A 20548-nucleotide genomic window follows, 5' to 3' on the forward strand; every position below is an offset into this window, starting at 1 on the left:
TACTTGTCCGACTACTATCGTAGCATATTGTATTGCAATTTTCAACTTAGTTCAGATATGTAACTTAAACACAGTTTGAAACCATTTTGAAAGATCACTTGGACCTAAGAGGACTGAAAGCACGTTTGGTTCCAAAATCACTCAATTTTTTTGATAAACAATGTTGCGATGATATCTGTAAACCAATGCTTTCCGACTACCAGGATGTGATGAAACGTATTATTACTGAGGATGAATCTTAAATCTATGCTTATGACACGAAAACAGAGTTTATTCGGCCGAATATTGTGGAAAAAGTGGACCGAAGCCGAAAAAATCACGTCAAAGCATGTCAAAAATCAAGGTTATGTTGACAGTTTTCTTCGATTATCGCGGTATGGTGCACTCCAAATTCCAAAAAGCAAAACTAACAAATAAAAAAATATAATTTTTATAAAAATAATTTTTGTATATATTTTTTTTTTTTAGTTATATATAAATATATTAATTTTTTTAATATTTTTTTTTTTGTAAAATGTCACCGAAAAATCGATTTTTTATGAAAATCTATTTTTTTTATATTATATTTAATAATTTTTCTAATTTTTTTATAAAAAAAAATTATATTTATTTTATTTATTTTTTTTTGACTTTTTTTAAAATTTTTTTTTGTAAAATATCACCGAAAAAAATAATTATTAAAATTTTTCTATTCAAAAATATATAACAAAAAAAATTGATTTTTAAAGAATTTTATTTTTATTTGTTCTACTATAGAAACACTATTTTCATATAAAATCGATTTTTTTATATTATATTTAATATTTTTTCTAAATTTTTTTTTTTTAATAAAATCATACCGAAAATTATAAAAATCTACGACAGAAACACTAACAAATAAAAATCAATTTTTTTGTTATATATTTTTGAATAGAAAAATTTTAATAATTATTTTTTTTTTTGTAAAATGGCACTGAAAATGAGGAAAATCTACAATAGCAACCCTAACAATAAAAAGTATAATATTTTCCATAATTTGTATATTTTTAGCAACCATAATAAATAAATATCAAATTTTTATAAAAATATATATTTTTTTAATTTTTATTAAAAAAAATTGTAATACCTTTTTTATAAAATGGCACAGAAAAGTAGGAACTCTAATAAATAAAAAAAAAAGAAATTTTTATAAAACATTTTTTTTTTAATATTTTCTTTTTATTAAAACAATTTTGATACTTTTTTTCTAGATTTTTTTTTATAAAATGGTATCGAAAATTCGGAAAATTCACTATAGCAAACCTAACAAAAAAACCCAAATTTTTATAAAAATTTATTTTTATTGTTAATATTTAAAAAAAAAAAAAAATTTGAGATTTGCTATTTTTTAAAAAATATTCAAAGACTTTAAAATTTTTTATAAAAAAAAGCAAATCTCAAAATTTTTTATTTAAAAATATATTTTTTATTTTTTATAAAGTCATTTAATTTCTAAATGATTTTTTTTTTTTGATATTTACTTTTTTATACATTTTGTTTAAATCTTATTATTATTTTTTATAAAAAAAGTTATTTTTTATAAAAAAAGTTATTTTTTAATTAACTTTTTTTTTGTTTTTGTTATAAACATAAATTTGTTTAATCTTTTTTTCCAAAAGTCGAAACTTCATAAATTAAAGTCAATTCGATTTGAATTCTTCCAAGCATTGGGTTATTCGCCTCAAATTCCGCATCCATTAAGCACAAAATGTTAATGTGCTTGCAATATATAGTTTTATTGTCAATAGTCCATGTATAATTTACCTTATTGAATGCTTAATTTACGCTTTTACGTCAATTTAAAAGTCAACCATTTCACAAGAAAAAAGCCCACGCTTATTAAAAATGTCGCTCAATATTTGTTTTGGGAATTTGTCAATAACTGTACACATAAATCAAATAAAATGTTGTTAAAACTTTTTGGTACACCAGTAAATTATTAATCTCAAGCTGCATGCACACACACACACACACATACACGATTATGAACACAAAGGTTGCTGGTCAACAACACCAACGCAGTGCCAATGAACGCCAAAGTGCAGACAACCTTTACCAGCAGCTACACACACACATATATGCATGTGCTTAGATCTCAGTGTGTGTTTGTAGTAGCTTATGTAACTGTTGGGGCACTTGCACACACAGCATTTCAACTCACTTGCCAGCTTGTAAACAAATATTCGGTGTTGGGCGTTCTGAAAATGTTGTTGCTTGTTACCTCTTAAATGCCTGGAAGGTTATAAATTCATTATCGCCTATGAGATGCAGTTGTTGATATTGACGAAATACATTGACAACAACAATAAATACACTCAGTAGTGCAGCAATTTCAAGTTCACTTCGAACGGCCCACATCCAAGCAACTCGTACTTGGCAGCATACACCGAAGCATTACTTAGTGTGTTTCTTCCGTATATAGAAATATATGTACAATGATGCCACAAGTTATATATAATACTTATGTAAATATGTTTGCTAGAATGACTCTCTTTTAACCAAATCGTGCTAATAGAAGCTTTCCCGCCAGTTTCTGGACATCAGCTGTGCACACATACCTTGGTTACGACTGTTCAGTTTGTATGACAGCTATATGCTATCGTGGTTCGATCTGAAAAGTTTCTTCGGAGATTATACCAATTTTTTTAGAGATGAACCCGTGCCGAATTTCGAGAAGTAATCTTTTCAATTGACGAAACTTTCCATACAAGTATTTCATTCCGATCGTTCCGTTTGTATGACAGCTATATGCTATCGTGGTTCGATCTGAACAATTTCTTCGGAGATTTAACCGTTTTGTTAGTTAGTTATACCTGCTCAATTTCTTCCAGATATCTCGTCAAATACAAAGTTTTCAATAAAAGATCTTAATTTTGACTGTTCGGTTTTCATGGCAGCTATATGATGTAGTGGTCCGATATTGGCGGATTCGACAAATCATTAACTTTTAGAGAAGAAAAAGATGTGTGCTAAATTTCAGATCGATATTTCTTGTACCTTAGTTTTAGAGTTGAAGTTTCGGGTATATACAGACAGATAGACGGACCTCACCTCACTAAGTCAACTTAGCTCGTCACACCGATCATTTATATATATATGTTTTACAGGGTCTCCGACGTTTTCTACTGGGTCTTACAAACTTCGTAACAAACTTAACCTACCATGTTGTGTAGTATTTGTAGCAACGAGCTTGAAGTTCCGCCCTACATGTGTTGTAAGCTACAGTTAGTGTGTATTTAATGTTGATCAATGATCATGCCCACTGGCATTTTTCTCGTATAATAATATTATAATATATGCAAATAGTAGTATAGCCTTTTAGTTAGTACCTATACATATATGTTTACATTTAAGTTAAGTTAAACTGGTAGGGCAATAAGCCACACAAAGACCAGTTTTTGTCCTTTGCGATACCAGTTGGAGAAGTTGTCATCCTTTAGGATGCCTGCGCTTGACTCGACTGCGACCTCACTATCGATATCATACATGTATTAAATCGTGGGGACCTCAGATACTTATAGCGTAGTCTTGCCAATGTGGGACATGTAAACAAGAGAAGCTCCAATGTTTCCCTGGTGTCTTGCTCTAGACATTTCCTGCAGTCTTCTCGATCTGTCAGCTTCATTCTGTGGGCGCGTGCTGCTACCAGACGGTGATCTGTTAGTCTTCAGATCTTGTTTCTACAGTGTCTTCTATTTGCTTAAATATTAAATCCAACACTGGGTACTATGGATACCAACCAAATATTTCTAAAGGATCTTTGAAATTTGTTAGTGTAATTTTAAGATGTTTTGATGATATCTCCCATTAGGAAATAGTATATGTTTCCATCCTTTTCTTAGAATTAAAGTATTAATCATTTACTTCATCATACTTTAAAGCTTCGGACTAGAGATAGAGTTTGATTGCGCTTTCTATTGCTAATTGAACGGCTAGCCCTTAAGACAGCCATTTAATTTTCGTGCAGCTTAACATTGATTGTTGCAAGGAAAGCTCTCTGAAAGACTTGGCTGCACTATCTATGCTACCAATGTCTACGCTACGTGTTTGCCCTGCTTCTCGTTAGACTCAAAATAACAAGCTCATCGCTGATCAAGCTGGCTACGTAAGCTAAACAAAATGAAAAGTTCCAAGTCGAGAGCGATATTTTGTGTCCATTGATGAGGCAGTGCTGCTCTCTGGCAGTGTCTCGCCTACTCAGCTAGTTCCAGTTGCCATAAGCAACGCTATGTAAACAGAGACTGACAGCACAAGAAGTTCCACTTGCTGCAGCGTCCTAATGAAGAGAGTCAGCCAAGCAATGTGTTGTTGACTGCTTGGTTTGCAAAAACTCGAATACTCATTAATTTTGTTATTTGTTTACCTTGCTGCCTTGTCCACCTTTCCGCTCCTGGCGCTATTTGAGTGAACGCACAGTTCCACGACAGCACATTTTAAGCTCACTTCAGTAACAAAACAACGCTCAACGTGTTTGGTATGCTACGGCAGTAAAGAACAGTATTTTTTGTGAAATATTTCTTTTTATGTTTTCATGAATGAAGAAAGTTTCGGTCGCGCGAAAAATATTTGCATGAGCTTAAACAGATGAGCTAGTGATAAATTTCGGAAAAATTGGAATTTTTTTGGTTTAAACAATAAATGTATATATGTATATTTGAAATAAAAAAATTGATTATATATACAAATGGACAATAAAAAGCGCGTATAGAATTCTTAAAATCGCTTGTATTGCGCTTTCAAGTCTTTGCGAACGTTTACAATTCCAGCCACGGAATATTGAAAGAATTACATTTCTTTTTACAAGCGCGTAAACAATTCCATTTTTTATTTGTTCAGCTTCGGCTTCGGTGTCGGAAGGTGCAGTGTGAAAACGCCAGCGGAAATAAAAAAAGCTTGAAAGGAATTAATAAATTTCAGTTGCTGTTCAGTTTTTGCTCGGAAATGACAATCAGTGTCAGGCAAATTATCTAATTAAACGCTAATGGTTAATTAAATTGTTTCTCAATTATATTTATGTTGTGAAGATTAAGGGAGTTTTCAAGTAAATTTAGTATGTAATTAAGGCATAATAATTGAAATAATTGTGGTTAGCGAAAAGAATTAGAAATATTGTTTAAAGCAGTTTTTTGATAAACCCTTTGGCGCATTATTAAAGAAAATATATATATATCGTCACCTTAAACGCAAAAATAACGTAGCATCACTTTTCATAGGTTTACAGACGATAGAAAAGCAATATAATAGAAGTAATGGTTATAAAATGGTTATACATATATTGGTTATGTATTGGTTATACCCTAAAATGCAAAGTAACAAAGCACCACTTTTCATAAGTTTACAGACGATACAATCGAAATTTGAGTTTTGGTTATAAAATGGTTATATATTGGTTATGGATTAGTTATATATTGGGTATATCTGAGCTGAAAATTTTATGTTACATCCATGTAATATGGTGTAGTGAATGGAAAGCAACAAAAAACTCAATTTCATTTTTTTTTTATGAAAGGTTGCTTTGAATTTTAGGTGACGATATACACTGACTGCGTGTTTGTGGTATTTAAAGCATTGTTTTTGCCTTCCATACTACGTTTATATGTGTTACGGTTAAACTTTTAACTGTGAAAGTATTATAAAAGGTGATTCATTTCGAAAGAAAAAAGCGTGTTCTGTCAGAAAAACGCATACTGAAAAAAGTTACTTTTAATGGATCACCTGTTATATTGAGCTTGAATAGTGTGACAACTTCAAAAGCTTGCAACTCAAAACAATTTAGAGGAAGAATTGAATGTTTAAGGTCATTAGTATGATAGTTACCCAATTTTATAATAAAGAAATACTCATAAAAAGGACGAATAAAAATCGTTGCATACATCTTTCTCTTCCCAAAGAGCTGTTGATATATTGGAACCGCCGATGTCGGATTACTACAGCATATGCTGTCTTACAATCTGAACGAACAAAATTTAGTTCTTGTATGAAAACTTTTTTATTTGACAAAATATCTTCATGAAATTTTGTATAGATTAATACTATAGGCCACTCTTCAATTTTCGAGGAAATTGTCTAGATCGAACTACTATTGCATATAGCTGCCATACAAACTGAACGATCAAAATTTAGTTCTTGTATGAAAAACTTTTTTATTTGACAAAATATCACCACGAAATTTGTTCTGAATTATTATCCAAGGCAACGATACAATATCCGATGAAATTTTGTATATCAGACCACTATAGCATAAAGCTGTCATGCAAACTGAACGATCACCATTGAGTTTTTGTATAAAAAATTCTTTATTTGTGAAGGGTATTCTTTGTTTTTTCTTGCTTACATTTGTATCGTAATGCATACAACTAAGCCCACGCAGCATTTCTGTTTATATTGAATACAATTGATGTAAGAACACATATAAAACATACATACATATGCTCATTTGTAAGTACTACTTATAGGTATATACATCTATGCATATGCTCATCGCTCAACTTACAAGTAAACTACATAATTCATACTCATTTATAGTTATATAGAACATAATCGTATCAGTACTCATTACGTCAGGCTCATTTCATTTGAACTCAACATTTGCTCGCAACATGTTGCTCTGTTTCAATGTTGTCTTTACAAATTTTTGTTGTTGCTATGCATTATGTTTTCAGTAATATTTACACATATGCAGCGGCATCTCTATTAGCGTCATGCGAGTATGTGTGCAAACGCCGGTGGACGCTGCTCAGCAATGTACGTCATTAGTGTTGTTGTATTTCTGACAGAAACATTTTTCTTTGAAGAAAAAAACACTTCCCTTATCTGCTACACTCATTCATGCTCAATTTATTGAGGCTCGTCAATGATAAGGTTATCAGCGTTTGCGGTTCGTTGGCCAGCAGTGCGTATAAGTAATCATCTGCATACAAAAGTTCTACAAAATCTGTGGCACTGTTCGACACAAAGTTCTGCATGCCATTTGCTTTCACATTAATAAGGCAATGCTCTCATTGTTATGGGGAATTTCGCAAACTTTTTGCTAAATTCTGTCTGCATGCTTTTCATGTACGACACGCAGGCACATGCAAATTAATGTCCCAAACAATTGCCTCCAAAGCGGGGGTTTTGCAGAAATAGCGTATGGAAGAAAATGTTGCGTGACCACAGTACGAATGCGTAACTTAAGCCTTTTAAGTGTTTTTTGTTTATTTACTTTGTAATTGTTTGATAGCAACAACTCATCGAATCACTCTAACAACAGTTATTCATTAAATTGTAGTTCAATAGCTTCTTGCTTTGTTGAACTTGTCATGAACTCATAAATATGTTTCATGTGCGTGTATTCTAAATTAATTCTTTTATAAAAACGTAATGATGTTTTATTTATTAAAATATTTATTTTATTTGCCAGAAAATTGACATTGAAACAAGCAATAACAAATGTAAAGGGTTCGTCTGTGTGTACACGAACTAGTCCCTTCATTTTCGAGATATCGCACTGAAATTTTGCAAACATTCCTTACTCTTCAAGAGCCTGCTCATTTATAGGAATCGCTGATATCGGTTCACTATCACATATAGCTGCCATATAAACTGACCGACCGAACTCAAGACTTTCTATAGCAAATTTTTTCATTTGACAATATTTTACATACATGATTAAATTTTGCTCTTGCTTTCATACCGAAATTGTCTATAAAACAAATTTCCTTGCATCGATATATACCACTTATTTCCTATTCAGTATACAAGTCGACGTGTGCTCGCTTGAATGCGTCGACCTGCAGCTCGCAGACATTCCACACAAACGCCTCTGCACTCGGCGCCAAGCTACTGCCAATCAACCTTAACAGGCTAAAAAAAGATTGGAAAAGAAACTAAATGCATTAATTGAAACTTTCGTAACACATATTTACATATTCGTGCATATCTTCAAAGGCAACCTGAAATGCAAGTGACAAAACGCACACACATGGCCATAAATAATTTCTACTGTCCATATGCATATGTGCGTATGTATATAAGTGTGCGTGGCAAGTGTGTCAAGAGACCAGTGATTTCAACTTGTAAACCGGAAATGTCTGCACTTACCGCCGTCATGCACTCCCCGAGCCGCCGTGTAGAGTAAATAATTGCACAATATAAATTAATGTATCCAGAGCTATAATTGCAGCCGTGTAAGAAGTGGGCGTGTATACATGGAAGTTTAATAAGATTTTTAACTTAAAAAGTTATACATAAATTATAATAAAACACTTTCTTATCAAATGAAATATGGAAATTTTTTCTTCGAAAGCATAATTTTCTCGCTTCAAAAAATTCCTCAACTGCAAAATTTCATATTCAATGCCAGAGATTAAGTAATTCAAGAAGCATTTTCAAAGTTAGGCTTTTAGCAATGTATGAAAAATCCGTGTGTTTTTGTTGTAATTACAGCGTATTTTATATATTGTATTCAATATTCGGTGACAAAAAGTCTGTATTCCATATAAGAACTTGATTTTGATTGGTCAGTTTGTTCGGCAGCTATATGTTATAGTGATTCGTTCTGAACAATTTCTTCGAAGATTATACTGTTATCTTAGAAAATAATCTGTGTCAAATTTCGTGAAGATATCACGTCAAATGAAAAAGTTTTCCATACAAAGACTAGATTCTGATCGGTCAGTTTGTATGGCAGCTATGTGCTATAGTTGTCCGATCTGAGCAATTTCTTCAGATATTATACCACTGCTTCATATAATAATCCATGCTAAATTTCATGAAGATATCACGTCAAATGAAAAAGTTTTCCATACAAAGACTTGATTCTGATCGGTCAGTTTGTATGGCAGCGATGTGATATAATTATCTGCTGTGAACGATTTTTCCGAATATTGTACCACTAGCTTAGACAACAGTCCGTGCCAAATTTCGTGAAAATATCTCGTCATAAGAAAAAGTTTTTCATACAAACAGTTGATTCTGATCGAACAGTTTGTACGGCAGCTATATGTTATAGTGATTCGATCTGAACAATTTCTTCGGATGTTGTACCGTTGTCTTAGACAATTATCTGTGCCAAATTTCGTAAAGATATCACGTCAAATGAAAAAGTTTTCCATACAAACCCTTGATTCTGATCGGTCAGTTTGTATGGCAGCTATATGTTATAGAGGTCCTTGATCAGCGTTTCCTACAAATAAGCAACCTCTTGGGGAGTGAAGGACGTATACAAAATTTCAGATCGATATCTCAAAAATTAAGGCACTAGCAGCTCGCGTATATACAGAGACAGTCTCGAAAACTATTCTGAAGAACTCGAAGATGGAGAACATGTTGTATATTTTTACAATGAAAAGTTCATCAAAATCATATACCGTCGCCAATCAAAGTGTATTTAACCTTCAAAACGTCACACAGCACTACTAACTGCTCATTGATTTCAAAGTGGGAAAATTGGAGTGATCATGTGCTCTACAATTTAACTATTCGCAAACGAAAAAGAAATAATCATTGTATATGTACTATATAAGGTACAAGCAGTCGAACACATACTGGTGCTGGTACTCATTACACACGTAAATGGGTTCGTGACGCCCGCATATCAACCTAAACAACCGCTAACATCCGCTGGCATGTAAACATATCAGCCAATGTTGATTGGTGTCCAACATGAACCGCAATATTCAATTACATTACAACTGCAAATGCTTACTTTACTATTACTTTATTATTTTTTTGTATTTAAAAGTGAAACTAAATGGTTCTCAGCTCTTTTCTCAATACTTTTGTGTGTGTGTAGTCGCGGTTGCCATATCATATGTACTCAACTGAATGTGTTGCCATAATTTCTTTTTGATTTCTCCAACTACCAAAATGGTTGGTAATGGCAATGAAGCCCTTTAAATGTTGATAATACGAAACCAATAACAAAAACAAATTTTCTTTTGACACAAATCAGCGTGCTAAAATATTTATAAGTTATTAGCGAGTGTTTTTCAGCTTGCCATGTGTTGTTGCCTGTTTCTTTCAATGTCACTTTCCGTACTTATTTTCATGTATGTACATATGTGAGTAATATGTATGTATGAACATACAAGTATGTATGAAAGTGTGTACTCGCTTGCGCCTACTCGCCAATTAAGCTTATGGCTCGCTTTTGTAGGAAGCGTGTTGCATACAAAGCTGCGATAATTTGTGGGCGGCTGCACGACTGCAATCTAGCCATTCAGGTGTACGGCGGTAAGCCCAAATATACAACTACATATACATATGTATATTTATATTTGTGTTCAAGTGTTCGAAATTGTTTGCAACTCGTTCTTTGTGCGTTTCACAGTGTTGGCGAAAAAACTGCAGCGTATTTATGAATGAATTGTGAATTTAAATTGTAAATCAACAACAACAACAACTAATTATTGCTCTACAGTTTGTTGATATGCAAATTTTAACATTCAAATGACTTTTATGGGCATTCAGGTAATTTATGACATTTAATATGCGATTAAATTAATTAAAAAATTGCAGTTATCTTTTTTGGTTGCCTCAATGAACTTTCTAATTTATGGACTTGCAAAGGATTACACTGCCTATATAAGCAAAGTAAGAAAAAAGTCAACTGCGCTTGCAAGCACTTCATTTTGAACGGTCAATTCGTATGGGAGCCATATGCTATAGCGGTCCGATCTGAATAATTTTTTCAGATATTATAGCATTAATATTAAAAATAACTCATGCCAAATTTCGTGACGATAGCTTGTCACATTAAAAAGTTTTCCATACAAGATCATGATTTTGAACGATCAGTATGTATGACAGCTTTGTGCTATATCGGGCCGATCTGTATAATTTCTTCAGATGTTGTAGCGTTGATTTTGAAGATAACTCTTGCTAAATTTCGTGATGCTATCTCGTCAAATAAAAATATTTTTCATACAAGAACTTGATTTTGAGCGTGCAGTTTGTATGGCAGCTATACGCTATAGAGATCGGATCTAAAAAATTTCTTCAGATATTATAGTGTTTTTTTGGAGAATCATCCATGCCAAGTTTTGTGCAGATATCTCCTCAAATTCAAAAGTTTTCCATACAAGAACATGATTTTGAACTAGCAGTTTATATGACAGCTATATGCTATAGCGGTCCGATCTGAATAATTTCTTCAGATATTGTAGCGTTGCTTTGGAAAATAATCCGTGCCAAATTTCGTGAAGGTATCTTGCCAACTAAAAAAAAATCCCATACAAGACTTTAATTTTGATCGTTCAGTTTGTTCGACAGCTATATGCTATAGTGGTCCAATATCGCTGGTTCCAACAAATGAGCAATTTCTTGGTAAGAAAAAGATGTGTGCAAAATTTTAGCGTGATATCTTTAAAGCTAAGAAGCTAAAAATAATTTTGTTGCTTCGTCTGTTTTTAGTCGTAAAGCCCATAAACTAAAAACACCTTTAGAAAATGTAATATTATTAGAAATAAAAACAAGTTGTTTCATTAAACACTTGAAAGAAACAATAATTTTCAAAAGCTGCCTAACTTTATGCTTTTTAGCCAAATTGAAAGGCATGTTTTGCCCCATCAACAACTTCTTGTTGTCCACTTATGCACAAGTGTTGCCATTTGTTTAGAGTGCCGAAGCATTTCGTCTTAATATTCAGCGCTGCGTGCTCGCACTCATTCAGTATGCCAGAGTGCACGTTAAGTGCTGGAATCACTTTCAGTTGGTTCGTGGTCACGTCACACTTGCACTTTCATTTCGTGGGCGTCAACCTACCAGCACTCCCTTCTGACGGCACAAGTGAGCCTGACAACTATTTATACATTCCACGCTGGTATCAAGTGGAATTTATTTGAAGTTTGTTTGAGATACATATTTTTATGGATATGCAAATATAATAATTTGTTTTATATATTTTTCATGTTCTGAAACCTCATCATTGATCACTTCCAGTTCAATCAGTCATTCCAAAAAAATAGTTTATCACTACACACCCTTTCCTTTTCTTCTTTCATCGATCTTTCGCTTCTTTCTAAATGGCGCATCTTCGTCCAGCTGCTGCGCCAATAATTAGCCAATTTATTAGCCAATTAATTGGCAATCTTGAGCTGTACAGTCAATACTTCATAGCTAATTGGCAAAAGTAAAGCCACTTAAGAGTCTCGAAAAAAGTTTCCGCTTTTATATTTTTGTCTATTTTGTCATAATTTTTGTTGAAAGTCATTGTTGACCTCAAAACTGCGTTGGCCGGGTGTCGTGTATATTCGAGGTAAAATTAACTTGAGACGGCAACCACCCACGTTGAATATGACAATTGTGAACAGAAATTAATTAAATTGACAATTGGATTTTGTAGGACTTGAACTGTATTGGCACTTGAGAAAACTCGAACTATCGAGAGTGGTCATGAAATTTTTTGAAGGTGAAATTTGTAGTGCCAAACCTGCACTCAATCACCTACTCCAGTATAAAGGGTGTTTACTTTAGGCATGTGGTTTTGAAGAAAAAATAAAACACATATCTATATTTTAATATTATAACCTAGAATTTTGCTTTATTATTAAGAGAAGAGTTTGCCACAAGACCATAGGCCCAATCATCGATCACTTGCGATTTATTTTGCGCCGTATGTCAGCAACAACGAGCCGAATATTATCTGCCAAGGCCTCAATCGTCTCGGGTTTATCTGCGTGGACAAGCGACTTCACACTTCATTTAAACAAATAGTCTAGCTAGCGTTATTAAATCACACAATAATGGAAGCCCCGACTCGAGATTATGCGCTCATCAAAAGTTTCCTTCAACAAATAGATTGTTTCATTTTTTTTTGAAAATCGGGATCGGTGGCTATCTCGTTTTGGACTCTTTCACCGAATATGGAAAGCGTTTGATGGTGATTCTACTCCATTTGTTGAACGAGTTGGATTTAGTAAGCCTGCAAACCAAGATCCTTCCGCTAAAGTTCCGCAATTAAGTTCATGAAAACGGCTCCAATTGTTGCGCGTGATGGCTAATGAACTCATTCGGACCTTCTTCGACTCTCTGCTCTACAGCAGGAGGTTTTCGGTGCGCACTGTATGTCATCTCTGAGGATGCCGATCCATAGTTGCTCGAATCACTGATTCTGCGAACAATTTCGAAACGAATGATTACTTTGGTAATAAATTTGCACGGTTTCCAAACGTTCTTTTGGAGTATGTCTGTTTATTATGAAATTTCAAACCAAACTGAGTATTAATCAACTAACAGCTGTTAAACTGTCCAACTCCAAAAAAAGTATTTTTTATTGGCGTAGACACTACTTGCTTTGTTTGGCGACAATTAGAGATTCCAAGTGTAGCCAGGTCTTTTCTCCACCTGGTCTTTCCTACCAGGAGGTCTTCCCCTTCGTCTGCTTACACCGGCAGGTACTGCATCGTATACTCTCAGGGCTGGAGTGCTTTCGTCCATTCGAATGACATGACCTAACAAGGTCTCTTCATTCACTGATCAGTGTCAATGTTGTCGACCATAAATCTTCCGCTGAACCTTTCTTTCGAAAACTCGTAACGTCGCTTCATCGGATGTTGTCATCGTCCATCATATAGCAGGACGGGAATAATGGAAGTCTTTTAGAGTTTTGTCTTTGTTCGTCGAGAGAGGACTTTACTAGGAGGACGGAGCCATGTGTAGAAGATCACGCAAGTGTGGAAAGTCTCTGAGCGTCATTCACTTGGGTGTGGCCAGAAACGATTCTTTTACACATGGGTCAAGCTGCTTACGATTTCCGATCTTAGACCGAGTAACCTCTGGGTAGCCAAAAAAATCCATTTCAAGGATGAGTGAGTTTCATAACTCTCTGTGTTACATAATTTTAGATCATTACAATTCAAACTATAATATCATAACAGTACTGCTGCATTTGCCTCTAAAAACTAAAACAACAATTTCACTGAACAGTTTCGAATTTCACTGCTTTTGTCGACATGGCAACTTGTGACACAACAAAAAGATTTTGCAATGAAGTCATTTTCAGACAAAACTAGGCTCTTTTGTCTATTTTGATCGTGTCTTTTTCTTGCTCACCCTTAGTTAACGGCAAAATCTTACGTCATTGCTGTTGTTGAGAAATTTATATTTACTAGAACACAAACAATTTTGGCGAATCAAGTTAAACACGATATCTAACACCGCAACGAATTCATCTCATAATTAACTACTTTTCACGCGCAAGAAACAAGTGGCGAGTCAACAAAATCTGTTGCTGAAGAGATGAAGTATTATTTAATATCTATATTTATAAAGAAATCTCGTAGAGAACTATATTGAAATTAGTCAAAACTATAAACCAGATTTTTACAGAAAGTTATGTTGCAAAAAATCAAAAAAAAAAAAAAAAAAAATTGCTGACAAAAGCAATACAACATATATACATATGTGTGTCAATTAAGTTTTCCGTCATCCAGCAGCGGCTTAATGTCTGCCGGAGTCGGCGTATCACGCTAACATGACATCATGGCCAAAATTGTTAATCGGCAGCATGTGTGTGTGTTTGTTATTTCTTCCATCACTCAGCGACCAGTTTCACCCGCCATCACCAAAATTCATACACACATCTAACTCTAATTCGTAATCTGGTAATTTTTGTTTTGATGAAACACATTTGCAGCTACAGACATTTCGTTTAAATATTGGCACTGGTCATTTGTGAATGTCTAAACCGAGAAATCGGCATTATTCAATTAGAAAAAAATATTAATTTATTACAATCAAGCGCATACAACTAATCGAAAAGCGTAGACAAGCAAGCAGGAAGCATAAAAAGTTGAAAATGCAATTAATGGAAGGAAATTGTAGGAGCACATGACAGGAAATTTGTTTGAGTTTCGTCTTAAAAACGCGCCATTATTCCTTTTTCGGTCTTCCCAAAAAAATTAAGTTTTATAGTGGACGAATAAGTTATAAAATGAAATTAATTATAAACACCCATGGTATTTATTTAATGTGAAATATAGTCGAACCACTATTTTTCGACAGCCATTTTGATCATCTGTGGAAAGACTTGAATCAATATGGGAAAATAGGTTTTTCTTTACTAATATCACTGATCTTCCTTTATAATTACTCTGGGGGTGTATGTTGTGTAGTTTTGTGATTTCCGCCTAGCAACCACGTTACCCGATACAAACCATGGTTCCTGGACTAAAGCCATATCGTAGCCGCCCTTCTCTAAATTGAGAAGAAGCTCGGCAAAGGCGATCTTACTTTTGTGGAGGTTCACTTGGAGCACCCTCAGCTCTTGGTTTTGGACCATCAGACTGTGAACAGTGACAAGTGGGGTAGTCATGTGACCTCTTCTATGCGGAAATCCTTTTCTACTTCACCCGCCTACAACGCGATTTTATTGCCGTCCGATGGAATACTGCTGCGGGCTATCACCTCCTGTTTAGTTCCTTCCCACAGGTTTGGAAGCGTTCCGATCGCTTCCCTTACCCATGTTAGCGTCGTGTCGTTGTTACATTTTAAAACGTTAAAATTATACTAAGCCATCCTATTCTATCAAATGATTCTCGAGAAGAAGGCTTCCAATAGCTTCATTTCCACTATTTTCCACCGCTCCTGTGACATTTGTCCCAGCGGATTACTCTGGTCTATGCCGTTTTGCAATCTCATTGGCTGCCGCCGCTGCCTTGGACGTTGTGGGTTTGTCCGCGTGCTTGGCGTCTAGCATCCCGGCTAGGCCTGTACAATTCGTCTTTTCCAGAGGGCCATTCGCCTCATTACACCGAATTCGAGTGGCGAAGTGTGTCGGCCGTTCTTTACCTCCTCTCTAGCCCAGGCCAGCCGTTTCACTTCCTTTTCCTTCAGGCTGGACTGGCCCTCGAGACGGTTGCATATTCCCATCGCCGACAGGAGAGTGAAGAAGCTCTTGTTTTCTTTTCCGCGTCAAAGTTTACAACGCTTTCTTAGTACGAGTCTTCGTGGACTGTGGCACCTGTGCGCTGTTAAGCTAGTTTGGCAGTAGTCTGCTCCTGTTGCAGTGGAGGTGTGGCCGCTGGCGACACAGCTCCTAAGAGTGCTGTGCCCGACGGTGGTAGCAGCCTCGTCTACTACCGTCGCTTTCGTTCCTTTATTGTTCTTCATGTTTATCGGGACTCTCTAGCAATGGCAATGGCCGTTGTATTACCCATTTACCTACTTCTTAGGAGTCGCCTGTTTGCAATGTAATGACTCTGACAGAAGCCGGCTTGAGATCATGACATTGTAAGCAGCGACAAAATTGCCTAGTCGCGTGGAGGTTACAGCTAAGATGATTTTTGCCGACCCACTTATCGGTTAAATCGCCGGTTAATTACCCATAACGCTAGCAAAGTTTCCCGTTAAAGTTTCTATAAGCCCAATAGACCTAACCGAAACTCTTGTGTACATGAAATCGTTTCTTCCTTACTTACGCAAAGGCCTTGTACCTCATACAAATATATATATGTGCACTACTTTAAAACTGAATTGAAAGATAACGAAAGCAGTAATCATCAAGGTTTTTTTTTAATACTTTATTGTTTATAGTAACCGTAATATTACATAAAAGAAAGAAAAATAATTCTTATAAAAACATTGAAAAACTTATATGAAATTGTTCTTCGTAGTAAATGTTTATATGTGCATGGTAGGTTTTCCAGGTTTTATTTAGTAATTCCGTGCCATATTTCTGTTTTTAACATTTTATATGCTTACCTTTATTCATTTTAACCTGACTAAGTCGATATGGCATGGAATTCACCAATGATTTTAATGTGGATGTGCTTATTTGGTTCCACTCCTGCACTATAGCCGATTTTAATTCCTTTGCCGTCTCAAATTGCCTTCCATTTTTGAAAACCCTTGCAGAGAGTATTCCCCAGAGGTCCTCGATGGGATTTAGGTCTGGGCTTTTCGCTGGCCAGTCCAATAATGGTATATTTCTGGACGCAAAAAACCCTTTGGTAAGTTTTGCGCTATGAATCGGCGCATTATCCTGTTGAAATGTCCAATTGTCCCCATATAGCTGTTCAGCAAATTCTATTAATTCATCATCCAATAAGGTCACGTATATTTGCGCATTCATTGCAGTTGAAATAAAACACAATGGAGATTTTCCTTTATAACAGAATGCAGCCCAAACCATGATCGATCCTCCACCATGAACACGACGATGGAATGTTCGCCGCGGTTGGCTCATTTGCTGCCAATACCTCTTGGAACAATCAGGATCGTCTAAGTTGAACTTCTTTTCATCGCTAAAAACTACGTTCCGCCACTCTTCATCCCAAAATTGGTATTTGACAGCGAACGCCAATCGAGCACTTATATGCCGAGCCAAAAGCTGCGGTTGAGGTTCCATGCAAGTGTATCGAACGTCCGAATTTTCGTTGAGGATTTGCACAATTCTATTTCTTGTCACTTCTAGACCCAAATGATGCTTGATTTGTCCACTACTCATCCCTTCATACACTGCTAGGCGTTTTATATGCCGTTTACATCGAGCATCAATAGTTGGTTTTCGACCGCTGCGCTTGATAGAACCGTAATTAAAGGGCTCTTTTAGAAAATTCGTAATAGTATTTCTATGGCGATTAAGTGCTGCAGCAATTTCAGCAATTTGCGATCCTTTTTCACGCATTCCACGAATTTGACCCTGCTCAAATTCAGAAAGGCTTGTTCCACGTGGCATTCTGGTCTAAATACCAAAAATTATTTAACAATATTTACAATTTCGTTATAATTTATTACTTAAGATTTATTTCACAACTTATTTTTACAAAAACACAGCTTACAAAGTATTTTCACCAGCGATCAATCAGCAAATGACATAAAGCACATATAATTATTTACTATGAATCACCGCAGGTATACTTGCACTTTTCAAATAACGGTACTGCGAATGAAGTGATAATGAGAAGCTGTTGTATTGCAAATAGCAACAACGAAATATACTAACGTTCTGCATATACGAAATAGTAAGTGCGTACTTAAAACAAAGAAAAATTGAAAAAAAAGCAATTATGCACATATATATATTTGTATGAGGTAAGTTGCACGGTGCATATGCAAAGTGACCTTACTCCACAGGTTATATTAGTTGTCCAATTGCGGGATCTTATAACATATTGGCTACTATTAAACTATTTACCTCACCCTACCCTATAATATGCTTACCGAGCTGCTCCTATAACTTCAGCAACAATTTCATTTTTAATCTTGATTGTCATTTAGATCAGCCTTCGGTAAAAATAACGCGCAAAAACGAGGAGATGATTCTTACACTTTACAGTAATATATTGACTTCAATTAAAAGTACTATTTTCAAAGTATATTTTACATGTGTATTGTATCTATGTACTTGTTATATGCATACATTTGTTAGAAACGTCGACCGATGGCGACGATCGCACATTTAATTACGATTCAATTTTTACAATTATTAAAGCAATGACAATTGTAATGAAACACAAAATAAATCACAGACGCTATAACCCATACGTAAGCTAACGAGGTCTATTGCTTCGTATATTCATACATACATACATGCAAACACAGAGTTGTACGAGTGGTCCAATAAGCAATTTAAAGTCAAGTAACTTTAAGGAAGAAGGAAATTGTTAAAGTCATGCTCAATCATCAACAACAACAGCAAAAACATCGGCTTCAACAGATTTGAACTCAGCCTTTTGTAGTTTTATCACGTATTTATTTGAATTTTCTTTTTTGGTTCGGTTGGCTTAACATCAGATAATCAAAACTTCATAAGTACAAACATATTGTACTTGTATTAGTGCCGGTTGATTTACAAGGAGCCAACAAAAAACAACACAAAAAGTGTCGCATGCGGGATATATTCTATGGAGCATTTTGAACAATTTTACCTAAGGAACCGTGGGTCTAAAACCAGCGATTTTAAGGCAAAGTTTTTTAGCGATCATAAAAATTTGAGCGTCAGTTTTTGAGATATACGACTGAAATTTATTACGCAGGCGCACTTTGATATTCCATTGATCATTTGTTGGAATCGGCGAAATCGGACAACTATATCACATATCTCCCATACTAACAATTATTCACATTTTTTAAACTTCGCCTTAAAAATCGCTGAATCGAAACCAATTTTAGATTTTAGTTGCTTTGGTTTTAATTTCTTAGGAAAAGTTATTCAGTAGAGCTTTTCCGGCATAAGCAATTATATAGGAAAAAAATCGACCCGTTCTACTACTATATGTGTATTGGATACAAATTTTGGCTTTGGTGACACGTTCAAATCTTTTTCTTTGCTTTTGAGACACGTGCTATTTTGTTAACTTATGTTATATTCAAACAAGCATTCAAAGTCTTTGAATAAGTGAGACCAATCTATTTTCGTTCCCATAATTTACAAAATTTTAATAAAATGTAGAAGCTTCTTCTTTCTTGTCGTAGACACCGTTCACGCGATTATTGCTGACAGAAAATATCTAAGCATAGACATCTTCGATGTATTCTATACATTTCTTTCAATGAAGTCAATCAATTTGTCAATCAAATTGTCAGTCGTCTGCTTTCAGATGATATTAAATTGTTATTAAATAATGTATGTATGTCTAATACTCTCTAAATGTATTTTATTGCTTAGTTATATGTTAGGTAAAGGTAAAGACCCTTCCTCCATCTTTGTCATTCGTGGTTTTACTCCCACAATTTTCTATAAATTTCATTTAATTATGGTTTGTAGATCAACCACGGATCGTTGAAATCAATACAACAATTCAATCGAAGCAACCACAAGCGCTCTTTTTCCCAGTGTTTACCGTTATAATATGGTTACAATAACAATTCCAAATATACATATTTCACACATATGTATAATGCTTTATTTCTTTCACATAAGTACTCATATTTCACAGCATTTTCGTCATGTTAGATACACATTAAATGTAACGGGTGATTTTTTTGAGGTTAGGATTTTCATGCATTAGTATTTGACAGATCACGTGGGATTTCAGACATGGTGTCAAAGAGAAAGATGCTCAGTATGCTTTGACATTTCATCATGAATAGACTTACTAACGAGCAACGCTTGCAAATCATTGAATTTTATTACCAAAATCAGTGTTCGGTTCGAAATGTGTTTCGCGCTTTAATTTTGTTCAGCGATGAGGCTCATTTCTGGTTGAATGGCTACGTAAATAAGCAAAATTGCCGCATTTGGGGTGAAGAGCAACCAGAAGCCGTTCAAGAACTGCCCATGCATCCCGAAAAATGCACTGTTTGGTGTGGTTTGTACGCTGGTGGAATCATTGGACCGTATTTTTTCAAAGATGCTGTTGGACGCAACGTTACGGTGAATGGCGATCGCTATCGTTCGATGCTAACAAACTTTTTGTTGCCAAAAATGGAAGAACGGAACTTGGTTGACATGTGGTTTCAACAAGATGGCGCTACATGCCACACAGCTCGCGATTCTATGGCCATTTTGAGGGAAAACTTCGGACAACAATTCATCTCAAGAAATGGACCCGTAAGTTGGCCACCAAGATCATGCGATTTAACGCCTTTAGACTATTTTTTGTGG

At 34.9% G+C, this 20548-nt stretch overlaps 1 protein-coding gene and 1 long non-coding RNA gene across 8 annotated transcripts in view; both read left to right on the forward strand.

Moving 5' to 3' along the window:
* Positions 1 to 20548, forward strand: part of LOC105233722 (four and a half LIM domains protein 2) — a 248612-nt gene that overhangs the window by 218245 nt on the left and 9819 nt on the right. The gene's annotated exons all lie outside the window — the stretch shown is intronic.
* On the forward strand, positions 14396 to 19159 carry LOC125779071 (uncharacterized). Its single transcript, XR_007423102.1, has 2 exons — positions 14396 to 16429; positions 18034 to 19159. It is a non-coding gene; the product is annotated as an uncharacterized LOC125779071 (long non-coding RNA).

This window comes from Bactrocera dorsalis, chromosome 5 (assembly GCF_023373825.1).
Source record: "Bactrocera dorsalis isolate Fly_Bdor chromosome 5, ASM2337382v1, whole genome shotgun sequence".
Taxonomy (NCBI): domain Eukaryota; kingdom Metazoa; phylum Arthropoda; class Insecta; order Diptera; family Tephritidae; genus Bactrocera; species Bactrocera dorsalis.